The sequence below is a fragment of the Coloeus monedula genome (assembly GCF_965178545.1).
Source record: "Coloeus monedula genome assembly, contig: HAP1_SCAFFOLD_80, whole genome shotgun sequence".
NCBI classification, from domain to species: Eukaryota; Metazoa; Chordata; class Aves; order Passeriformes; family Corvidae; genus Coloeus; species Coloeus monedula.
The window spans coordinates 206206-217515 of NW_028120818.1; the positions used below are offsets into that span (position 1 = coordinate 206206).

An 11310-nucleotide genomic window follows, 5' to 3' on the forward strand; every position below is an offset into this window, starting at 1 on the left:
ACTTTGGGCTGATGGAGTCCAGCCCCAGGACCGGCCCCTGTCCCCATTCCCATGTCCCCGCTGAAGCAGAGCAGAGCTGACTCCTCGCTGTCCATGGGCGCAGCCCCTGCTCGTCACAGCAACGGGGCCAGATCCCAGCAGAGCTCCAGGCACGGGGCTGAGGGAAGGGCTCTGAGAAAAGGAAAATTGGGGGGCAGGGCCGGCAGAAAGGGCTTGGACATTGCTCAGCAAAGTCTCCCCTGACTCCTCACTGTCTCCTCCTTCAACAGCACTCCATGGGCAGAGGCTCAAAATGTCCAACAGCAGCTCCATCAGCCCCTTCCTCCTGCTGGCATTGGCAGACACGCGGCAGCTGCAGCTCCTGCACTTCTGCCTCTTCCTGGGCATCTCCCTGGCTGCCCTCCTGGGCAGCGGCCTCATCATCAGCGCCGGAGCCTGCGGCCAGCACCTGCACAGCCCCATGTTCTTCTTCCTGCTCAGCCTGGCCCTCACCGACCTGGGCTCCATCTGCACCACTGTCCCCAAGGCCATGCACAATTCCCTCTGGGGCACCAGCCACATCTCCTACTCAGCATGTGCTGCTCACGTGTTTTTCTTTCTCTTCTTCCTCTCAGCAGAGGATTTCCTCCTCACCATCATGTGCTACGAGCGCTACGTGTCCATCTGCAAAGCCCTGCACTACGGGACCCTCCTGGGCAGCAGAGCTTGTGCCCACATGGCAGCAGCTGCCTGGGCCAGTGCCTTTCTCTACGCTCTCCTGCACACGGCCAATACATTTTCCCTGCCCCTGGGCCAGGGCAATGCCCTGGGCCAGTTCTTCTGTGAAGTGCCCCAGATCCTCAAGCTCTCCTGCTCACACTACAAGCTCAGGGAACTTGGGCTCATCGCTGTCAGTGCCTGTTTGCTCTTTGGCTGTTTTGTGTTCATTGTTTTCTCCTATGTGCAGATCTTCAGGGCTGTGCTGAGGATCCCCTCTGAGCAGCCTTTTCCACGTGCCTCCCTCACCTGGCCGTGCTCTCTCTGTTTGTCAGCACTAGCATATTTTCCAACCTGAAGCCCCCCTCCATCTCCTCACCATCCCTGGATGTGGCACTGTCAGTTCTGTACTCGGTGGTGCCTCCAGCCCTGAACCCCTCATCTACAGCCTGAGGAACCAGGAGCTCAAGGAGACCCTGAGAAAACTCTCTGGACTTCTTTGACTGCTGAAGAGTCCATAAGGAATATGAAAAACTCAGATGCCCCTTAGATCATATGTCTTATTTTTCCTTTGTTCATTATACAGCAAATGGTATTTCACTTTAATAATATTTTTGTTATCACTCTCCCAGTGTTATCTGACCCCAGACACATCCTGTACATGTGGATCCAGGCTCCCTGTACAAACAAACACACTAAAGAGTCCAGCAGAAATTATTTGTCTCTGTTCCCATCTGTCACATCTCCTCTGGAGCTGGAGCTGCAGCCCCAGCACCTGGGAGGGCTCAGGAGCTCCCAAGCTCAGCTGCCACACAGAGAACTTGTGGGCCTTGGGGTGCCCCTGTCGGCCTCAGTGCCCAGAGCCTTTCTGCTCCTTCCCCCTGGGGCTGCTGCTTCCCTGCAGCCCTGGCCACGGAGAGCAGCAGAAGCGGCCATGTCCAGAGCAGCAGTGCCAGCTCAGGGCCCTGTGGGGAGCAGGGGCTGGGCAGCAGCACAAGGCAGCCCGGCCGGCCGGGACACCTCAGCTGGGGAAAGGGATGTCCAGAGAAGGGCAAGGGAGCGTTTCTGTGCCTGCAGGGTGCAATCCAGAGGAAGCTGCTGCTGCAGGCACCGGCTCTGGCCAGGCCCCTCTGTCCCCTGCCCAGGGCTGCTGTGCTGTGCTGTGCTGGGCAGAGGGGCTTGCACTGAGGGGCAGAGGCAGCCTGTGCTGGGCATCTCCTGGAGCCGGGGCCGGGAGTTCTGCGCCGTCCCTGGGCTCCATTTCCCCTGCCATGGGGAGCTCCAGCCCTGGGGCTGCTGTGGAGGCTGACCTCCCTCTCTGCCCCTCGGCAGCTGCTGGGCCCTTCAGAGGGGCTGAGCAGTGGGGGGAGTGCCCCCAGTGCTGGCACACCCCGGGGACACCTTCCACTGGCCCAGATTGCTCCGTCCAACCTGGCCTTGAACACCTCCAGAGGTGGGGAGTCTGCAGCCTCTCTGGGTAGCCTGTGCCAGGAGCTCACCACCCTCACGGGGAAGAATTTCTTCCCAATATCCCATCTAAACCCGCCCTCCTTCCCCTCATGGACATTCCCCTTGTCCTGTCACTCCAGACCTTGTCCAAAGTCCCTCTCCAGCTCTCAGAGCCCCTTTAGGCACTGGAAGGGGCTCTCATGTCTCCTTGGAGCCTTCTCTCCCCCAGGCTGAGCAGCTCCAGCTCTCCCAGCCTGGCTCCAGAGCAGAGGTGTTCCAGCCCTGCAAGTGTCCCGTGTGACACTGCAGGACTTCGTGTAACCAAGGGTCCATTGTCACACTGTGGGACATAAGAGACCATTGTGACACTGGGGTGCCCCATGGAATCAAGGAGATCACTGTGACACTGTGGGGCCCCAACCAAGGAGATCATTGTAACACTGTGGGGCCCCATGGAACCATGGAGACCATTGTGACACTGTGGGGCCCCATGGAATCAAGGATCCATTGTGACACTGTGGGGCCCCATGGGATCAAGGAGACCACCGTGACACTGTGGGGCCTCATGGGATCAAGGAGATTACTGTGACACTGTGGGGCACCATGGAATCAAGGAGATCACTGTGACACTGTGGGACCTCATGGAATCAAGGGGCCATTGCGACACTCCCGAACCAACAAGACCCCTCTGTAACACTGCAAAACCTTATGGAAAAATGGGTCCATTGTGACACTGTGGAACCAAGGAGACCACTGTTACACTGAAGGGCCTCATAAAACCATGGAGATCATTATGACACTCTAGGGCCTTGTGAAACCAAGGAGACCATTGTGGAACTGCAGGGCCTCAAGGAATAAGGGAGACCATTCTGATTCTTCAGAGCCTTGAGGAACCAAGTAACCTTTGGGACACTGCAGGACCAAGGGGACCATTGTGACACTGTGGGGCCCCGCAGAACCAAGGGGCCATTGTGACACTGCAGGGCCTCATGGAATCATGGAGACCATCGTGACACTGCTGGGCCTGATGGAACCAAGAGGCCATTTTGAAACTGTGGGGCTCCATGGATCCAAGGAGACCATTCTGACACTGACAGGTTTCACAGAACCAAGGGGCTGTTGTGTCAGTGTGGGGCTCCAAGGAACCAAGAGGCCATGGTGACACTGCAGCCCATTGTGAAACAATGGAATCCACTGTGACGCTGCAGGGCCCCATGGAACCTTAGAATCAATAGTGACACTTGGGGGCCTTGTGCAACACAGAGGCCATTGTGACATTGCAGGGCTTCGTGTAACCAAGGGTGTCGTTGTGGCACTGTTGGGCCCCATGGAACCAAGACCACTGGGACAATCCGGGACCTCATGGAACCAGGGGGCCATTGTGTCACTTTGGGGCCCCATCAAACCAAGGCAACCATTGTGACACTGCAAGGCCTCATGGAAGCAGGGAGATCACTGTGAGGCTGTTAACAAAAGTCAGTAAAAACAAAAGAACCTCCTTAACACCAATGTAGCACTAAGAAGAAGAAGCAGCATTCTTTATTTGGCTGGATGGATGAGGGGATAGCTCCTCCTAAAGCCATGCATGCTGAGGACAGGAAAGTTCCTGTTTATATCCTGTGTTTTACAGACATGTTCAGTGATTGTCCCAGAATAAACATGCAGATGATAATCATTTCCCCAAAATCATTAACATATTTTCCCTCCCCTTTACACATGCGTTCTTCTGTTCTGGGGGTCTCTTTGGGGGTCCCTGGTGATCAGTGACCCCAAAGTCACGCCTGACTGCCTGGGGAACTGGTAAAAGTTCACAAATGAGGCCGGTCACTTTCCAGTTCTCCTTCTTACACAGTGGGCAGTGTGCAGTTCCATGGGCCAGTGGGTTTGGAAGAACAAGCATTGTGTCAGATCAACAGGTGTGGAAGATTTATCATCTGATAACATCCCCGCCTTTGTGAAGATTGTCTTCTCTTCCTCGCCTTGCATTAGCAATCATGGTTTTTATGCAGCTCAAAGGAAAGTATCATAATTAAAATTATTACTATGATCACAATTATATTTTGCAAAAGTGAGGCTAACCAGCCAGTCAGAGAAAATTCAAATCCATTAAGTATTTTTTCCAACTCGTTACTTTCTAATCCTGCTCTTAATTCCCTGCTGGATGCAGCAACCGATTTTATCCTCTCTACCCGATCATCCCATCCAGCATCACATTTGGAATGTGCACACAACAAGTGTTGCTGTCTCAGTTCAAGAATCCACACACTCCCTGTCCATGTAGCAGCAATAGGGCTAAAGCCAATCTGCTCTGGAAGGTCATTTTAGCTGGGGCTGGCAATTGTTCCTTTATTTCAGCAAACCCCAAAGGAGCTGCATTCACTGAAGTTCCCATTGGCAGAGCCCAATGGTGTGGGGCTGGTCTGTTCCTAAAGGCAGATGTTTGCAGAGCAGAGATGGATTCTAAAATCCATCCCGCTGGAGTTCCTGCACTGGGATGTTTCCCAGTTTCATCCTGTCACAGTCTGGTTTAAACCCAGAAAAGCAAAGAAAGCTAAGTCTCTGTGCATAAACTGGAAAGAACTTAGAAGGTTCAAAATATTCCCAGAAACGAGATTAAAACCAAATGAGATTAAATGTTGATGCCAAAAAACTGATGTATTTTTGTTAACAGTAGAGAGGCAAAGAGAAAGAAAGAGAAAAGTAGAGAAAAGTTAGAAAAAGCCAAGGTTATTTTAAAAAAATAGCATAGGATCGGTCACCATCACACTGTGCTACCTTTAGTGCTGCCAAGATGGGCTGGGGGGAGCGAAGCAGGTTTTGCTCTTTTTTCCTGTCGTTTGAAGCATCTTATCCGCCTTCTCCGGCCTCGGGAGCAGTTTGGCTGGAATGCGGCCGCCCGTCCCCCGAGTGTCAGGCGCAGTGCCCGGTCCTGCAGCCGAGCCTTGGCCCGCTCGCGGTGCTCCCAGCACGGGACGCAGCAGCAGGGCAGGGGCTCCACAACTCACTCGTGGCTCCGGCCCAGGGGTGCAGGATCAGGGGGGTTCTCCTCAGGTGGGCAGCGTCGGCTCCAGGAGGCCCCAGAGTGTCTGGCAGCAGGCGATGGTGGTGGGGGGGAAAGGCAAAGGTCAGGGACTCTGCCCCTCGCTTTTCCCTCCACACCTGCACCAGTTTCACCTTCCTTTTTATGGGCCTCAAGGCGAGCTACCCATGGTCTGTACCGCCCATTTTATGATAAGCAGACCAAATGACGAGGCATTTTTGAAGCAGTCATAATGACAAAGCACTTTTTGGAGCCTTTCTCTTATTATTAGGCTCTTACAGTGACCCTGCAGGGCCCATGGAACCAAGGGAACGTGGAGCAGCTCTGGCTGCCTTGGGCTCCCGGGGCCGCCTGACAGCTCTGGCTGACCTTGGCATGTCCAGGGCTGATTCTCATCTGCCCCTGGAGTGCTGGGGCTCCGTGCTTTCCTTCCTATGGAACAGAACTGTCCTTCTCCTCCAGGGGCCCGTGGTCCAAAGTGGAATTCTGCCTCCAAAATTCCGTCTGTCAAAGGATTGCTCTGTGACGAAAGGTGCCAGGACAGACGGGTCTGGCTGGCCTTGGCCTCTGGCGGTCGCCTCTCATCTGCCTTCCAAACGCTGGGGCTCCGTGATTTCTTCCCATGGAAAAGAAACGTCCTTCTCCTCCAGCAACAAATGGCCAAAAGTGGGATTCTATCTCCCACATTCTGTCTATCCAAGGATTGCTCCTAGGCAGGAGCTGCCAGGACAGATGGGCCTGGCTGGTCTTGGCCTCCTGGGGGCCACTTCTCATCAACCTTCAAAACACCGGTGCTCCACTGTGGGAATTAACAGCAGGTCAGCGAGCCTGTCTGATTCCGACATCGATCTTAGCACAATCCGTTTGTACCCATGAGAAACTTAGTGTGAACAGAAGCAAGACACGTAAACAACAGAAAGAGAAAACAGCAACAAGGCTGCACCTGGTGTTTTTCTGAACACTCAGAATGCTGATGCTATAGGTAACCAATAACAGGATGTTGCAGTTAAATAATAGCCAATGACTCTGTTGTAGAAGTGAAGCAACCAATGGATAAGTTAATGAATGATAAACATACAAAAGTGTATAAATGACACTGACTTTTTAGAATAAACAGCCTTTTGCCTGGGGTTGTTGGTGGGGTTGGTGTGTGTCGTGTCCGTCCCAACAGCAACTCTCCACCCTTTCCCTACAGTGGAAAAGAACCGTCATTCCCGTCCAGGTGCCCATGGCCAAAACTGGGACTCCACCTCCAAATTTCTGTCTATCCAAGGATTGTTCCCAGATGAAACCTTCCAGGACAGACAGCTCTGCCTGCCTTGGCCTCCCAGGGACCACCTCTCATCTTCCCATGGAATTAAACATCTTTTATGTCCAGGCATCCATGACCGATATTGAGAATCCACCTCCAAAATTCCAGATATCCAAGGATGGCTCCCAGACCAAAGCTGCCATGAGAGACAGATCTGGCTGCCCTCACCCATGGTGACCACCTCTCATCTTCTTCCAAAACATTCGGACTTTGTGCTTTTCTTTCATATGGAAAAAAACCATCCTTCCTGACAAGGCGCCCATGGCCAAAATTGGGATTCCACCTCCCAAATTCCCAATATCCAAGGGCTGCTCCCAGACAAAAGCTGCCATTACCATCAAGTCTGGCTGGCTTGGCCTCCTGAGGGCCAGATCTCACCCACCTTCCAAACCCTGGGGCTCTGTGCTTTCCTTCCTATGGAACAGAACTGTCCTCCTCCAGGGGCCCATGGCCAAAACTGGGACTCTACATCCAAATTTGATTATGTAAGGATTGTTCCCATATGAAACTTGCCAGGACAGACAGCTCTGGCTGGCCTTGGCCTCTTGGGGGCCACCTCTCATCTGCCTTTGAAACACTGCGGGGCTGTGCTGTTCTTCCCAGGGAAATAAACTTCTTTCAAGTCCAGGTGTCCATGGCCAAAACTGGGAATCCGGCTCCAAAATTCCGTATATCCAAGTACAGCTCCCAGACAAAATTTGCCAGGACTGACAAGTCCAGCTTCCCTTGGCTTCCTGAGGGCCAGCTCTCAGCTGCCTTTGAAATGCTGGGGCTATGTTTTTCTTCCTGTGGAACAGAACCATCCTTCTCCTCCAGCTGCCCATGGCCAAAATTGGAATTTGGCCTCCAAAATTCCATCTATCCAAGGATTGCTGCCAGACAAAAGCTGCCAAGGCCAACAGGTCTGGCTGGCCTTGGCCTCTGGTGGCCGCCTTTCATGGATCACAGGGATACAGTTTGTTTTATCACAGATACTGTCCATGGTCAGATCCACCCCTCGGTCTCGTGCCCACTTATAGGTGGCATCTCTGCCCTGATGGCCTGAGGCATCATGGGCCCATCGAGCTAGGAACAACTCTCCCTTGTGTTTCCAGTCCAAGTCTACCTGTGACACTTCTATCTTTGCAGCCTGATCTACCTGCTTGTTGTTTTGGTGTTCCTCATTAGCCCTACTCGTGGGCCCATGATGCCTCAGGTCATCAGGGCAGAGATGCCACCTATAAGTGGGCACGAGACCGAGGGGTGGATCTGACCATGGACAGTATCTCCCAGGTGATCCATGACTGTGAGACATGCGCTGCGATCAAGCAGGCCAAGCGGGTGAAGCCTCTGTGGTACGGTGGGCGATGGTCCAAATACAAGTATGGGGAGGCCTGGCAGATTGATTACATCACACTGCCTCAAACCCGCCAAGGCAAGCGCTGTGTGCTCACAGTGGTAGAAGGCACCACAGGATGGCTGGAGACCTACCCTGTGCCTCACGCTACTGCCCGGAACACCATCCTGGGCCTGGAAAAGCAAGTCCTTTGGAGGCATGGCACCCCTGAGAGAATTGAATCTGACAATGGGACTCATTTTAAGAACAGCCTTATTAACACCTGGGCTAGAGAACATGGCACTGAGTGGGTGTACCACATCCCTTACCATGCACCAGCTGCAGGCAAAGTGGAACGGTGCCATGGATTGTTGAAAACCACCTTGAAGGCACTGGGTGGGGGAACTTTCAAAAACTGGGAACAGCATCTGGCAAAGGCCACCTGGTTAGTTAACACCTGAGGTTCCACCAGCTGAGCTGGTTGTACTGGGTTGAACCTGAGTTGATGGACAGTCTTTTAGACCAATGACACTTCTCACAATTTACATATTTAAACCGCACGGAAAGAATGGATTTCCCCTTTTTGTCGGAGCTCGCCTGCTGGAAGGTGGGGGGGCTCCGAGCCTCCAGGCCCCGCCGGGCCGGGCCGGGGCCACTGCCCCTTTCCCCCTTTCCCAACACTACGGCACGGACCCTGGGTCGCTGGGGGGGACTGTCCCAGAGCCGCAGGCAGCTCAAACCAGCCATGGACTGCCACAGCTAAACCCATCCAGCGCGGCTTCTGGGGACAGGCAGGTCCCTCTCCTCTCCATGCGGAGCCGGCGGAGCCAGCGGGAGCCGGCAGAGCCTCCTGTCTGCAGCCAGCACACTTCGTGCTGAACTGAAGAGGACACCACGCAGCCAGCAGCACAAAGGGAGCGAGGCTTTCCCCACCGTAAAGCCCGAACAAGAACACCCTTCAATGTGGCGGCTGCAGAGTCAGAGAGGAAGAGAAGTGAGTCCTGTGGGACGGAGCTGGAAATGGCGACGGGAGAAAAGAGGGCGGTGCCGCGATTCTGGCGGGCAGCTTAAAAGAAACCTTCTTGCATGCCGTGGTAAGAAACTGTAATACCACAAACTGTTTGTCTCTTTAATCCATTTGAAGAACATGGGGGGATGGAGAATCCTCGTGTGGCCTGTGAAGATTGTGAAGAATGCCTATGCCAGGCTATATAGAAGTAGTAAGAGGCTGCTAGAGACTTGTGGCGAAGAAAAGCCTTTGTGTGCAGGCCAAAATAACTTATCCTTAAAAAGATGAATAACCCCATGTGATGGCCCATGTTTTGCAGTGTGAAGAAACTGTGAGATTTTTTCATGGAAGAGATGCTTAATACCAGAGCAGATTGATTGTTTCCGGGCAGGTCTGCTGTTGGTGGCAGTTTGGGAACCACGTGCAACTGAAGAAAAACCCTTTTTCCCTTAAGCATAAGAGAGAGACTTTTCAAGAACTGCAACACTGACTAACATCCCATGTTCTGTTATCCTTTGTGCGAGCTGGGTAAAAGGAGAGAAGTGCTGGAAAGGGGGTGGGGGGGGATTTGCTTTAATTTCTTGCTATTTTCTCTTTACTTTTAATTCTATTAGTAATAAAACTCTTTCATTGTACTGTTTAAAGTTTGTGCCTGCTTTGCTTTCTCGTAATTCTTATCTCACTGAGGAAAATAAGTAAGTAATGAATATTTTGAACCAAAACAACTAAAAAAGGTAATAAAAATGAAAGAAGGAAAGGAAGAAAAAAAGAAAGACTGAAAACATGAAACCAAAAAGAAAATAAATGTTAAGAAAAGTCAAAAAAAGAAGAAAGAACAAAACAAGGAAGAAAGAAAATGACAGAAAGAAAGACATGAGAAAAAATAAAAGTCCAAGAGAACCAAAGAAAGCAAAAATAGAAAGAAAGACGAAAAACAGCAACAAAGAAAAGAGAAAGAAAAAAGGTAAAAAAATGAAGGAAAGAAAAAGAAGGAAAGAAAAAGAAGGAAAGAAAACACAAATCAACAAGAAATTTTAAAAAGTAAAGAAAAAGGGAAGAAGAAAGAAAGACTAAGTAATGTGAAACAAAAAAACTTTTTTAAAAAAAGAGGAAAGAACCAAAAAAGAAAGAGAAAAGGAAAAAAAGAAAGACACAAAAAAAAATAAAAGAAGAAAGAAAGAAGAAAGCAACAAAAAAATAGGAAAAAGAAAGAAAAAAGATGAAAGAATGAAGAAAGAAAGCAAGCTAAAAGAAATCCAGGAGAAAATGAAACCCTTGTGCCACTGCGGGACCTTGTGCAGCCAAGGAGAGCATTGTGAGAGTGCGGGGCCACGGAACCAAGGGACCATTGGGACCTTGTGGGGCCTCCTGGACTCAAGGGACCATTGCCACACTGTGGGGCCTCATGGAATGAAGGGTCCATGGTGCCACTGCAGAGCCAAGGACACCATGGTTACACTGCGGGGCCATGGAACCAAGGCACCATTGGGACACCCCGTGGCCTCATCCTCTGGAATTCCAACACATCTGAGGGATGGCAGCACCTGCAGGCACCACAGAAGGATTCTGGGGAGAGCCTTTGATCCCTGCTCCAAAGGACATCAGAGAAAGAGCCCTGCTCAGATAAAGGTCCTTTTTCCTTTTTCCTTTTTCCTTTTTCCTTTTCCTTTCCCCTTTCCCTTTCCCTTTTCCTTTCCTGGTGTAAACTGTTGACCTGCCTGTAAGGTGCAGCAAAAGTTTTGCAGGGTTTGGTTCAAGTTCCCCAAGGTGGGAACAGGGAAGTGTTCAAGTCCCTTCTAAGAGAAGGCTTGGAGTCTTTGTGCCATGACTGCCTGGGATGCATGGAACAAGTGTGTTCTGGCAGACTCTGGGACCTCGAGAGCAATCCCATGCAGGAGCCAGCACTGGCCCTGCACCCTGGTGGGAGCAGCGTGGTGCGGATGGGAAACGGGCAGCTGGGTGTGCAGTGGGAACCTCGAGCCAGGTCCTAGAAGGCCAGGCTTTAGCTTTGAACAGAGCAGCACAAAAAGCAGAATGAATGACCTTGCCTAGAAATCCCTGAAGGACAAAGGGTGACCATATGGACTGATTTGAACTCTGGGTTTGCAATAATACACGCCCAGGGAGCCACATGGAAGGAAAGGGCACAGAGGTCTCCAGTGAGCACAAAAAGAAATCAGTCACCTACTGCAGAGTGTGCCAAAGCCAAAAGAAGTGGCCCTGATGCCCTTGTAAAGCCCATGGGTTTGGAGACTCCCCAGGTAATCCAGGGAATCCATTGGCTGACCAAACAGCTCTAGAGGGTGCTGCAAAAGCTCTCCTTGCACTAATACCTAGCAAAAACGGGAATGTTCTGCAACAACAACCAGATTCCAGTGATCAGGACAGGCAGTCAGCCCCAGCAGCAGCAGCAGCTACGGAAAATCCCAGCAGGTGATTGGTAACCCCGTGTGGGCACGTAATTGTAGCTCCACAATTCATGTAGAACG

The 11310-nt window shown here is 51.7% G+C and overlaps 1 pseudogene across 1 annotated transcript; it reads left to right on the forward strand.

The window, feature by feature from the left end:
• Window positions 1-292: 292 nt before the first annotated feature.
• LOC309585600 (olfactory receptor 14J1-like) lies at window positions 293-1199 on the forward strand (annotated as a pseudogene). The gene has a single exon. The product of its transcript is annotated as an olfactory receptor 14J1-like (transcript).
• The last annotated feature ends 10111 nt before the right edge of the window (window positions 1200-11310 follow it).